This window comes from Strix aluco, chromosome Z, assembly GCF_031877795.1.
Source record: "Strix aluco isolate bStrAlu1 chromosome Z, bStrAlu1.hap1, whole genome shotgun sequence".
Lineage (NCBI taxonomy): Eukaryota > Metazoa > Chordata > Aves > Strigiformes > Strigidae > Strix > Strix aluco.
The window spans coordinates 41,271,494-41,285,122 of NC_133971.1; the positions used below are offsets into that span (position 1 = coordinate 41,271,494).

Genomic DNA, 13,629 nt, shown 5'->3' on the forward strand with positions numbered 1-13,629 from the left:
ACCCCCTGATTTTGGGGCACCTCAGGGGGTTTTGGGGGTCCTAGGGGGAGCTTGAGGGCATCCCCACTATTTTGGGGGGCCTCAAGAGGTTTCTGGGGGTCCTCAGCAATTTTGGGGGGCTCAGGGGGGGGTGTGTTGGTGGTTCCAAGGGGGCAAGACTGCTAGAGAAGAAAAAAGAAGCTCTCCTCTTCAGCACCAACCCTCCACCCCCCACCCCCCCACCCAAAAAAAAAAGCACCCTCATTCACTGTTCCCCCCAATCCTTCATTGTTCAAAGCTGTGTGGCAGCGACAGCATGATAAAGTGATAAAGAGCTCACTTTGGAGCTGGAGGAGGAGAAAACCCACAGAGGCCTCTCAGGTCTCATTTCAAGGACTGAGAAACCTTAAAACATGGAGAGAGAATCTACTTGCTGCATCCCGAGGTGAAAGGTGTCACTGCAGAGAAGCCTTAGTGAAAGAGACACCTGCTCCTCAGCAACTGCTGCCAAATTGTAACTCTCAGCCAACTGTAATCTCTGCCGTAGCTGAGCTAGTAACCTACATACGGAACTCCTCTCCCTGCTAATTCCCGGAATCACCCCATCCATCCGGAGAGGGGCAGTGCAGATCCTCCTGATTCCTCTTGAAACAAAGAGCTTCACTCCACAGTCAGTATAACTGTTCAGCAGGGATTCTTTATTCGCAGCGCTGGGCAGCACTGGGGATCGCTCCACCACAAGTGCCGCACTTACTAACAAAATTCTTGACTAACATACACCAAAACACACATATGCATCAGATTTCTTAGAAAAGGCAGTCTTATGCTAATGGGTTCTCAGAATCCATTTACATAGAATCACAGAATCACAGAATCATCTAGGTTGGAAAGGACCTTGAAGATCATCCAGTCCAACCGATAACCTAGCACTGACAGATCCCAACTACACCATATCCCTCAGCGCTATGTCAACCCGCCTCTTGAACACCTCCAGGGATGGGGACGCCACCACCTCCCTGGGCAGCCCATTCCAACGCCTAACAACCCGTTCTGTAAAGAAATGCTTCCTGATATCCAGTCTAAACCTTCCCTGGCACAACTTGAGGCCATTCCCTCTTGTTCTATCGCTTGTTACTTGGTTAAAGAGACTCATCCCCAGCTCTCTGCAACCTCCTTTCAGGTAGCTGTAGAGGGCGATGAGGTCTCCCCTCAGCCTCCTCTTCTCCACACTAAACAACCCCAGTTCCCTCAGCCGCTCCTCGTACGACCTGTGCTCCAGACCCTTCACCAGCTTCGTTGCCCTTCTCTGGACACGCTCGAGTCATTCAATGTCCTTTTTGCAGTGAGGGGCCCAAAACTGAACACAGTCATCGAGGTGCGGCCTCACCAGTGCCAAGTACAGGGGCAAGATCACTTCCCTGTCCCTGCTGGCCATGCTGTTGCTGATACAAGCCAGCATGGCATTGGCCTTCTTGGCCACCTGGGCACACTGCTGGCTCATGTTCAGCCGGCTGTCAATCAACACCCCCAGGTCCCTCTCTGACTGGCAGCTCTCCAGCCACTCCTCCCCAAGCCTGTAGCGCTGTTGGGGTTTGTTGTGGCCCAAGTGCAGCACCCGGCATTTGGCCTTATTGAAACTCCTACAGTTGGCCTTAGCCCATCGCTCCAGCCTGTCCAGGTCTCTCTGCAGAGCCTCCCTACCCTCGAGCAGATCAACACTCCCACCCAACTTGGTGTCATCTGCAAACTTACTGAGGGTGCACTCGATCCCCTCGTCTAGATCATCAATAAAGATGTTAAACAGGAGTGGCCCCAAAACCGAGCCCTGGGGGACACCACTCGTGATCGGCCGCCAACTGGATTTAACTCCGTTCACCACAACTCTTTGGGCCCGGCCATCCAGCCAGTTCTTTACCCAGCAAAGCGTGTGCCCATCCAAGCTGCGAGCAGCCAGTTTTGCCAGGAGAATGCTGTAGGAAACGGTGTCAAAGGCCTTTCTGAGGTCAAGGTAACAGCACCCACAGCCTTTCCCTCATACAATAAGCAGGTCGCCCTGTCATAGAAGGAGATCGGGTTTGTCAAGCAGGACCTGCCTTTCATAAACCCATGCTGACTGGGCCTGATCATCTGGTTGTCCCGCATGTGTTGTGTGATGGTACTCAGGATGAGCTGCATAGTCTGAGTGTGTGTAGTAAAAATAGACCCATTAGTGGTCCACATCGTCTTCCTCACACTGTCCACTAGTTGAGCTTCAGGTTTCCCGTGTCCATACATCGTCATGGAGTGACCTCATCTGTCCTTCGGCTCCTGTTTGTTCCAAGGAGGTTAGTTTAGATCAGCTTCCAGTCACTTAACACTGGTGTCTTCTTAGACACTTGTTTTTAGGTTCCTGTTATCAGGGATGTACCCAGGGAGTTTTTCAGACTGTCCAAGGTCTGTCTTATCTCCACTAGGCAAGGAGTTAAAGGTTTCAAAACATCTTACAAGTGGGTAACGAGGGTAGTTAGGAAAACTGTATAAATGAAATTATATACATTGCAGTAAAATATGGGAAAAAAACACAAGTGATGGTTAACGTTAAAGCTAAATGTTCTACTTTACAGGTCCATGTACATCAGCAATTTCAAGTATACTTGTAGCAACCTCCCTTCACTCTAGACAGCCTTCTTCTCCGTTACAGACATGTAAAGCAGTTACCTGGAAAACGAACGCCTGCGCTCCTTTGGAGTCTTTTTAGATTCCATCCGTTCCTGAACCATCTGTAACTCATCAAGTCTGGACTTCTTCTTCTCCCTGTTAAAAGAAGTTTGACCTTTATTACAATTACAGCTTGACCTTTATCACAAAAGGACACCAAGAAACAAAACATGGCCAGTATGAGAAAATGTACTGCTTGCAGATGCAAAGGTGGACGTGCTATTTAAGCAAAAACTTTCTTAGGGACAGTTTTAGGATGACATTCGTCTTGTTTTAGTTTTGCATGATTACCATCTGCACCCAGAAAGTCTATTGGAGAAAACACTCTGTCATTTTTGCTGATGTCAGATGCACTCGAGTGTAACTGCCGTCCGACAGGCCATCGAAACACAAATGTGAAAAACAGCCCAACTTCATTGAGTCAAGCCCCCACTCTTCTTTAAGTCTCGTTGTTCTCTGTCAAACTCCTCCCTAGACAAGGGACGCCAAAGGCATCCTGCTTGTGTCAGAAATCGCAGCAGGACCAGGGGAGCGACGGTCCCCCTGTCCGCGGCTCTGGTGAGGCCGCTCCTCGAATACCGTGTCCAGTTTTGGGCCCCTCACTACAAGACAGACACTGAGGGGCTGGAGCGCGTCCAGAGAAAAGCAACGAAGGTGGTGAAGGGTCTAGAGAACAAGTCCTGTGAGGAGCGGCTGAGGGAACTGGGGGTGTTTAGCCTGGAGAGAAGGAGGCTGCGGGGAGACCTCATCACTCTCTACAACTACCCGAAAGGACGTTGTAGCAAGGTGGGTGTTGGTCTCTTTTCCCAAGTAACAAGTGATAGGAGGAGAAGCAACAGCCTCAAGTTGCACCAGGGGAGGTTTAGATCAGCTATTGGGGAACATCTCTCCACTGAAAGGGTTGTCAGCTTTGGAACAGGCTGCCCAAGGAGGTGGTTGAGTCACCATCCGCGGGTAGATGTGGCGCTTAGGGACATGGTTTAGTGGTGGACTTGGCAGTGTTGGGTTAACGGTTGGACTCGATGATCTTAGAGGTTTTTTCCAACCTCAGTGATTCTATGACTCTCTAAGGGAGGTGATTGTGTCATTGGGATGGCATGTGAATGAGCCATTGGAACTGCTGCTGATCCTCAAGCTGGTGACGTGTCTGCAGGAGCTGGGGGATATTCTGAAGAAGGGAGAGTGCACCCAGCAGACGGAGGCTGCCCAGGTGGAAACTGAGGAGGAAACGGTTGTGGTGGTACCCCCGGGGGAAGAGGACATGCGCAGGGTGGTGGAGGATACAAGGGAGGTGGAGGCACAGGCACAGAGAGCGGTGTTGATGCTGGTAGTGTTGGGGCCTGAGTCCTCTGGGTATGTTCACTGTGCGGATGTCCTCGATTAGAGCTTCTAAAGAAACCCCAAAACACGAGTCACTGTTTGTTACACTCTGCCCTGATTTTAAAGTGGAAAGTGAATGGAGGAGGAGCGTGGTGGCGAGCACTTCTTGTTCTCAACTGAAGAATTTTTCTCCCCGCTTTTTGTTCATTTGAGACTACGCTCATTTCTTGGTCCTCAGACTTGCCTTCCACATCGCCACTCCCAGCAAATCCCTCAGTCTCCCCTTCTTATAGTCAGTTTGGCAACTGTGGCTGGAGGCTGCCCGTGCTAAAAGAGACACGTGCCAAGCGCTCCTCTGACACACCTTGACACCCTTAATACTTCACAGTTCTGATCTTCAAAGCACTGCACAGACATTAACTCATCTTCTCTCAAACTTCTTTTAACATCTTCCGCACACGCTTCCTAGGTTGTAGCCTCATGGTGACATCTTTGGCCTGTTCTTGGCCCTGAATTTTCATTTTTTGCTTACTGAACTTGAGGTTTTAGACAATCTGTGGGATGGATCCTGGTTTTTGTTTTGACTTATTTTTAAGATTTTATACACACAGTGCACCCTTACAATCTCTCTATAACACACAGATACCAAAAGGAAGGACTAACCTGACGATGCAATAAACCAAAAGAGACTCCTCTCTCTCCAACCGAGAGAAAGCAGCTTGGCTATTTGAGATGACTAAGTAGTAAGATAACAGCGTTGCCTTTTCCAGTAGTTTGCTCAATCAGTATTAGTTAAGTTGTTAAAAAAAGAATATTGGAGACTGATTTCTATTGGGAAATCAATTTCTTCAGCCCTATTCAGCCAGTAACCAAGAGGATGCCTTTCCATCTGATCCTTTAATTATGTTTCATTTTTACACGTAATTATGATTTCCTCACAAAGACTTCATTCTTCAGAGTCCTCTTTTCAATCATGTACTGGAGTTTTATTTTAAATAATCTTCCTGAGAGCACAGATCCCCTTTGTGAAGGCCAATTCAAATTAAGCCATTTTAAAATTAATTACCACATGTATTCTCCACAACGATCTGTGCATACTTATTCCCTTATAAATCAGCTGTTGTGTCCGTTATGTGTTTAACATGGTTAACAAGGTTACAAGCAGCAATATATTGAATTTCTGTAGCATACTTACACTTCCCACTCTGGTCTGCCACTCGCCGAGCGAATTTTGCCGGCTCTCATTGGATGACCTTTTGGCATGGGGAGAGAAAAAAAATCCCCTTCAGTTTACCTGAAGAGAATTTTTTAAGAGAAATTTGTAAGTTACGGTTACTTACCAGTTGTGGGTATGGATCGTCCTTGGTACCCCAGAAGACTTGGCAATGCTGGCCGTCTAGTGCAGGAACCTGATAGCCCTTGTGAATCAGTGCAAACAGTTGGAAAATAAGCTCTACTAAAATATGAGAATCACTGCATATGGTGGAAGAAAACCTACCTTCTCTTCCCACAAACCGCGGATTGACAGGGGGGAAGATTGGGGACGTCCTGTGGCAGCCACCAGCGCAGCAGGAGGGTTCAGAGCCACGAGTGTTGGTGGAGGTGCTGGTGGCTGCTGCTGCTGCTGCCTGTGCATATGGATCCTCTGTGCATAACCAGTTCCATTTTTGAAGTTGTTCACAGCCTAGAGGCAGAAAAACATTTACAAAGAGGTAACATGAACCTTCAGTAGCTCTAGGAACAAAAGCCTCCACAGAGTAAAATTACTTGTGTATTCCCATATATACTATCCATCCTAAAATAAACCAACATACGGATATATTCAGATTAGATGTAAGGAAGAAATTCTTCCCTGTGAGGGTGGTGAGGCCCTGGCACAGGTTGCCCAGAGAAGCTGTGGCTGCCCTCTCCCTGCAAGGCTTCAAGGCCAGGTTGGATGGGCCTTTGGGCAACCTGGGCTAGTGGAAGGTGTCCCTGCCCGGGGCAGGGGGGTGGGACTGGATGGGCTTTACGTTCCCTTCCAAGCCAAACCCTTCTGTGATACATGAACGCATCCCATTAAACACTGGTGTTAATGACGGGTAACTCAGACTATCTGTATGTAAAGCACTCCAGCGTTAACGCTGAATTTGAAACTGAGGCAATCCTGCTAAACACAAGTGTGACCTGAATTTGCCAGATTGTCTCTCAAGAGTTGCCAGCTTCTGTAACAACAGGGAATATATTTGCAAAGTAAATTTAGCCTTATTCCATTTAGCCTTGTTTAAGGAGGTGTAAATTAATATTTTCTTCCCTTTCAGCTAATTGACTGACTAGACTTTTCTTACAAACAGTTTATCTAAAAGTCACTGCATTACCTGGCGTAGGCACTTGTTGGCAACTAAAGTATCAGGAGAAACACCTGCCTGATGACACGCTGGGCATGTATGTTCCTCACATTCCAGTAATACTGTTCTAATACCTGGGTATAATCAGAATCATCGAAACAGGTTTTAGCTAAACTAAGGACATTGTTGGGGTTCTAATCAGTTATAAAATCCTGTAGATGGTTAATGGGTGAATATGGTCCTGAACTGAGAGCATGAAGCTATAAATGTTCAGCAGTGCAAAAAATTTCTAGTATGCAGGAAAGAGCTGCCCAGTTTTGTTATTTCACTATTGTAACATTTGAAGATGCAGAGTAGGCCGTGTCCTGATGTTTTGACTAGTCAGTTCTCCACTGTCTAGCACAGTGAGAAGTCCCCAACCTCAAGGTTCATGAATAAGACACATCTCCAGAAACCATTAGTAGGTTCAAGTTCTGACGGTTTTAACCAACTCTCCCGTGGAGAAGAATGTGGATTAAATGCCTAACGAGCCATTTGCTGCAGACCACAGTAAGTCACCAGCGTTGGCTCTATAGTTTTGTATGAGAGAAAGGACTGTGCACAAGCTCAATGCATTTGATAACTAATACTGTAATCAGCTGCAGCATTACACACTCTTCTCGTACTCATCCTTCCGCATGGAAAGAGGATTTAACTAGATGCATAAAAAGGGAAAAAAGCCTTCTGCCTCTGTTTTTTCCTTTCTACAGGAAGAGTCCTTTCCTATTTGGGGTATACTGAAGTATTAAACAGAGCTGGTAACAAAGGAATGTTATGATCTTTCTGCTGTCAGAAGATCAGGTGTGATGTTTGGAATTAACAAACACGGGAGTAACACTTGCATTCGTCACAATAACTGTTTCCACAGCAGGGAGTAACAACTGCGCTGGTCATGATTTCTTTGCAAATGAAACATAAGAGCTCCTCTGGAATAGGATCATCTGAGGAGGAGGAGGAGGAAGAGGACAGCTCCTCGGGTAAAAAGGGAGGCTTTTCATAAAGTTATGAACATGAACTGTATGATGGCTTGTTAGCATCTATATTTGGACACAGACGTGCAAACTGTCCATCAACTGAATTCCAAAGCCTGGGGCTTCATTGCTGGGCAATTCCCCAAGGAAAAAATACCTATCAAAAGCCAACAGTAAGACAGAAATCTCTTTCTATTTCATACGGTAAAAAATACAGTGAATCCTGGAAAAAGGAATAGATAATAGACAGGGAAAGCCTCTATAATTCTAGGGCAAGCCACAAAACCTTTAATGCTTTGATTACTTTTTAAATGTATTTCTTCAAAATAGTTAGACAAACATGGAAACATTTGCAATAGCAACACTTGCGTCAGTTTAAAATCTTGCTAACGCTGAAGTACAGGTCAGGAAAAACTAAGGATGTGGGGAGGGCACTGTAGGTCTTTTTATTTTCATACACATTTACATACATCGTTATACACATACATACATACACTCCACAACGCCAAACAGCTCTCTTAACTATGTCTGCCAGTAAACTGAAATAGCAGGCAGGAAGGATCCACGTCCACACTAAGACAGTTAGGCACGTAGTAAACTAAGATCTCTGCAACCAGCGCCATCTTAAAGAAGGAAAAAAAAAACCAAACCAACCCAAAAACCTGAAGGGAACCATCACTGTGCATGTCATAAGCATGACATGATTTTAACCTGACGGCTACCCTGCTCTAAACTTTATGCAGCGTTAACTTTTCCATATTTTTAAAGCCTAAGGTAATTATTCTCAATGACCTACTTGTAGTGGCAGCCTAAGGGGCATTCTGGAGAACAGCACAGCGTCCACAACTTCTAACAGCACAGCGCAGCATGATTAAGCACTAGATTTCTAGGGGAAGAAAAACAAAAAAACACCAGCACTCGTTTACTCAACTGAAAAGCTTATTACCTGCACTTCCAAAGCAACAGGCGACAGGAATACCGAAGGCAAAGCAAACCAGACCCGTCTGGAATACTTTGTATTCTCTGCTGAAGGTTAAAAATCTTTCCTTTCCTATTATGCACAGAAACTGCTTTTAGAGTGACGTCTGCAGACCTCTGAGCCACGAATTAAAACGTCTTCCTAAAAGGTAACAGTCTGAGCACTTCCTCTGGAGGGAATGGGGAAAAAAAACCCCACAAACAACAAACCAACAACAAACAAGCCAACCAGAGAAGGAGGAAGCGAAGCAATACCAAGTTCTTTTCCCGAGGTAACAAAATCCTGAGAAAACAAGATGTTTGTGCCATCAGAATAAAAATCCAAAATGAAACAAAATAGTTCACCTTTCCCTTTGAAAAGCTGCTCTTGAGTCAAGATCTGCTCTTCTTCTCTCCCAAGCATGAAACCCCTGTTCAGATTAAGACTGTTTTCAAAATACTAAGTGAAGTAGAAATTAAGTGCACACACTGAAACATGGAGAGAAACTTATTCAAAAAACCCCAATACAGTAGTACTACACTGTCCAGAAATCTTTCAAGTGTTCTGATGAAAAGGCGACTTATTTTTAGGAAATAAAATGTTTGCAGCCAAAACCGACAGATGATGTTCCAGTCAAATGTAGGTTTAAAACTTTTTTGTTTTAAACGATGTATTAAAAAGAGCTGGAGAAGGAAACGGGGACAGAAATGAAAAACCATTCAGGGGGTCAACAGTACAGATTGTCACCATGCAATCTCAACACGACAACTGCCGATCATCTATTCAGAACAAGCCAGCCCACAGTAGCACACTCCCTGGCAGAGGAAGGACCCTCTCCCCTCTCACAGGCTCGAGCAAGGAGTGCTCACAGTGTTTCGGGCTAAGGCCCAGCGAGCAGAAGGCAGCTTTTCTGTCAGACAGAGCAAGGCAAAAGGATCTCGTACAGCAACTTCCTTGCAGTTTCTTGCTCCCGAGCCCCCTTCTTCAACTCCTCGTTCTTCTTCTGGTGACATGAAGGCAAAGCACGTCCTGGCCCTCTGAGCCCATGCTGCAGCCTGCTTCTCCCTAGAGCAACAGCAGGCACCTCCTTTGGGATTCCCCTCCAAAGCCATTTACACACAGAAATCAGCTGAGCAGTGTATTGTGGAAGCATAAGCTGCAGCGGACATGACTTAGAATCAGTTATTTTTTTGTCCATCATGACAAAATAAAACCAGCAATTCCTTCCTTTATAGTAATTCTCCTAAAGAGTCGCTCCCAATATCTGTCACGTTTTTATATCACGTGAGAACAGACGCAGTCAAAAGAACATTGACCCTAAAACGAGGACTCAGATCTACGCAAGCAGGCACGGGCAGCTCCCAGTTTCATTGAGTGTACACACCAGCACTTGGTGGTGAAAGCAGAGTCACCGCGGACACCAATGAGAAGTTTTAACACCAGCCTTTCTTTAGGGTTTGCTTTGCTTTGCTTTGGTTTTATCCCTTGAACATGAACTAGGAAAGTCTATCTACCAAGCAAAAGGGAGCTGAACCAAAGGCTGCCGAGCATCCAACAGCTGCATCCACTTTGAAGAGCTTTACGAATTCTCCAGCACTCTACCCCCTGGTTTCTGGTGACACAGCCTGAAGCAGTGTTTAAACAAATGATCCAGCTTAGCACCTGCCCCTGCTCTGAAGAACAGCAATCTCTTGCCTCACGACCTGTATTTTACATAGACTTGGGCCATAAACAAATGCAACAGATGGAGAAAAACTGAAGACTGACAGCAACTGAAACAGAACTATTACTTTCCCATCAACCAGTTAGAAATCTAGCTTGTGCACTGACATAACGGAACACAGGAACTAACAAAAAGAAGGCCTTCTGTTCAGAACAGGTCAGTGTGTCTTCACAAGAAAGTGATTTCAACGACTTCAACTTAACAAAGTCAGCGTTATCATTAGCAATGCACCTTTCCTGAAGAGGAAATCCTTGTCTTTTTCAACTGCCAACTGCAAGAGTGTGTCAACAAAACAAATAAACAAACAACCCACACCCCAAGAGCTCTCTTTAGGTTATAGATATATAGATACGACATGTCTTCATAGATGACAGCTGCATCAATTTATACTTCAGGTCCCTCTCCTCTCCAGGAACCAGCTGGTGTTAGTGCCATAGATTTGAGTCTCACAAACCCACACCTGACAGGTCTTGCTTTACAACAGTTTTTAGCAGATGGAGACTTTGTGGTAGATCACAAAAGTGATTTTTAGATTCAATAGTAACTTCCTCTCCCAACAGAGGAAGTCAGTTACTGCCAGAGAAGTGCAGGCCAAAGCCAAAATCTCCAAAACGCAAAGAATGTTTAACAAAACATGAAGGGGTGCCTAGATAACACACATCCTGGTTTTTGTCTTTGTTATTCACTTCAAGGAGATGAGTCTGTCTAGAAACACTACAGCTCATTTTTAGAAAGACAAAGAACATGCTCCCTTCCATGAAGAATTTCTCCAATTGCCAATTCTTCCCCAGACTGTCGCTACACTGGGAAGTTGGTCTCCTCTTTCCAACTTCTATTGCTAAGCAGAGCCCAAAAACTACGAGCGAGCCTGAGCCCTTCTACAGGCAGCAGGGAATAAGTCAGCATAGCATTTTCCTGTGAAGAAAGTAAAGAACTGAACAACAGAAAAGGGAATGCAAAAGCAAAAACATCAATAAGGGAAAAGAGAATAACCATTCCTTTTACTGATATATTCTTAATAATTAGCTGAGCACTGCTAAAGACAAAGAGCTTTGCTGCTTTTGGCACCAAAGTGAGGAAAAGTCTAAAGCACAGTCCTCCTGATGTGGGAAGATGTGTCCCCAAAAGAGACACAAGTTCGAATACAGAAACATCTCTACGTCTTGCTGGAAATTTGCACGCTAAGAATCACCAGCTCCTGCTTCAAGAGAACACACCAGCAGCTTCACTGGACGGTAGCAATTTCACCCCATACAAGAAGTCAGAACATGCACTATCCTTTCAGGATGCAGCACAGTCATTTCTAAGCCCTTTTTCTGCTTTGGTTAAGTCAAGACGGCACGTGCTCAGACACACAGCGAGGAGGCGCAAGGTAGCTAAGACAGCAAAATGGAAATTACTCCCCATTCACACAGAGCCAACTTTGACTCAAGTCAGTCCTCCTCTTCTCTTCCCACAAAATTAGGAATACCCTTCTGCAGGAAGGCCAGACTTTGCAGCCATCCATGCAGACAAGCAAAGAACTACCGTGGGTCTGCTTTTGTGGTATTCAGGAAGTTGCAGAAGGCAGCTTAGGGATGCTTAATCACAGTATTTCATGACTGTTTCAGTACTGATCTACAGACATCAGCACACAATATACTAAAAGTCACGGTGCTTCTGATTTGGTGTAATCCAACAGACCTCCAGATTTCTCTCCTGAGCATGTAAAGGTACAGCTCTCCGGGCATTGCTCGGTACCACAACCGCCAAATGACTCGATGAGCTTCTAAGCATCCAAACTGCTGCAAACACATTTATATGTACAGTAATGGATGAAATGTAGATGCATTCCACCTCTATACTTATGCACGCAAGCACTCACGAGTTAAAAGCCACTGTATGAGCTGGCCTACAGAGTGGGTAACAAAGGCAGTGATTCCCTTGCACACCTGAAAACCAGAAAAACACTCACCAAAATAAAATTAAGGCCACGCACTTCTCGTTTTATTTTTCTTTAAACTGTAACACGTACCAAGTAAGGCAGCCACATCACTTTTCCAGCATCATTCATACACACATATGCCCTGGAAGCTACTTGAAAGTACCTCATGTAATGGAAGTGTCTGGAAAGCGCAGCTTGAACTAGCTGAACTCAGTTACTGATCAGCTTACAGGTACAGAAAATATATGCCTGCAGCCTTTTAACAACAATGACTTACCACTGCTACGTTATTTCCATTTAGCAAAATCTGGTCCAGCTTTGTGATTCTTCGGCCCTCAAGTGGAATCTCACTGAGGCAGCGTTAGAGAAAGTGAGTACGAACACAGAAGCGGGGACAGCGAGCCCAGTTTTGATTACAGAACTGACCTAAGTCTCTCCATTAAGACAACAGTTGTTGCAACTACCAACTAAATTAGCCACACTGCAGCATAATCTTGATAGATTGACCAAAGAAAGCAAAGAAAGCTGCCCGGCAACTAGAAAGATCCATTGTACTTTTCTGCTCAGTACATAAAGGTATAGAGTCACCCTCTAAATCTTGGCAATTTCTTGAATACCACCAATACTCAAAAGAGGTTTCAAATAATAACACAGCATGACAAAGTAATAAATACTTATCCTTAAGTCTGCAAACTCTTTAAATCTTTGCCCAGGCCTCAAGCAAATGGTAATGCAAACAAACTGCTGCAAAGTTCAACACACAACCCGTGCAAAATTAAGCCTACAAATTAGGAAGCTGACTACAAGTAGAAATCATGCACCAGCTACTCTATGACATGGCTGTCCTGCATAGATCACCCTCTAGAGTTTAAGTGCAAGGTATAAACTATTCAGCTGGCAAGTATTCCTAAAATACAAAACCACTTTGCTTATAGATCTTACACAGTACTGTTCTTCAGGCCACCAAACATTAAACAGCAACAAGATGCAGAAATAACAATTAGAATTCTGCAATGCCTTCTAACACCACATCTGAAAATCCAGTTTCAAGGAAAATAAGGCCTGGAGTTTTAAAGGCAAAATGTTTGTTTTCATCTCATACTGAACAGCAACTTTATCTGTAAAATCAAAATATCAGAATAATACAACTGATCCCTACAAAAAGGTTCCAGTCAGTGCACTCAAACCTCTCAAAAGCAATGTGGGAATTAAGCCAAAGCATAAAGCCGACAGCCTTAAACATTCCCTTCAAAGGAGACTGACAAAGCCATCAAATCCTAGAAGCATTCCAACAATTTATCCCTCTTCATCACAATAGGAATGGGTGAACCTGTGCATTTCCCCACGAGTTCTGTAAATAAACCGAAGGTACAAGAGACTCTTTTACAGAATGCACATTTTCCCAAACAAAAGCCCGAACGCTGCGATGGCAGAGCAGTAATTGCCACTGACACTGGTAAAAAACACAGAAACAAGGCGGGGGGGCGGGGGGAGACACACACCTGGTGTCAGGTTTATGGTACGGGATGTCCCACTGGGGCTCACGGATGGGTCAGCAGCAGAGGGTGTCACCAATTTCCAGAGCTGTGGTTGCCCTGACCAAGTCAGACTCAGCCACAAGCACTGTAGTAGCATAAAAGAGACAATCCCTGACCCAGAATAATCATGAACTGTGTTATCAGCATGAACTC

The 13,629-nt window shown here is 45.0% G+C and overlaps 1 pseudogene; it reads right to left on the reverse strand.

Annotated features, from left to right (window-relative positions):
• Positions 1–10,207: 10,207 nt before the first annotated feature.
• The window catches only part of LOC141918782 (kinesin-like protein KIF20B), a 55,236-nt pseudogene continuing 51,814 nt past the window's right edge, over positions 10,208–13,629 (reverse strand).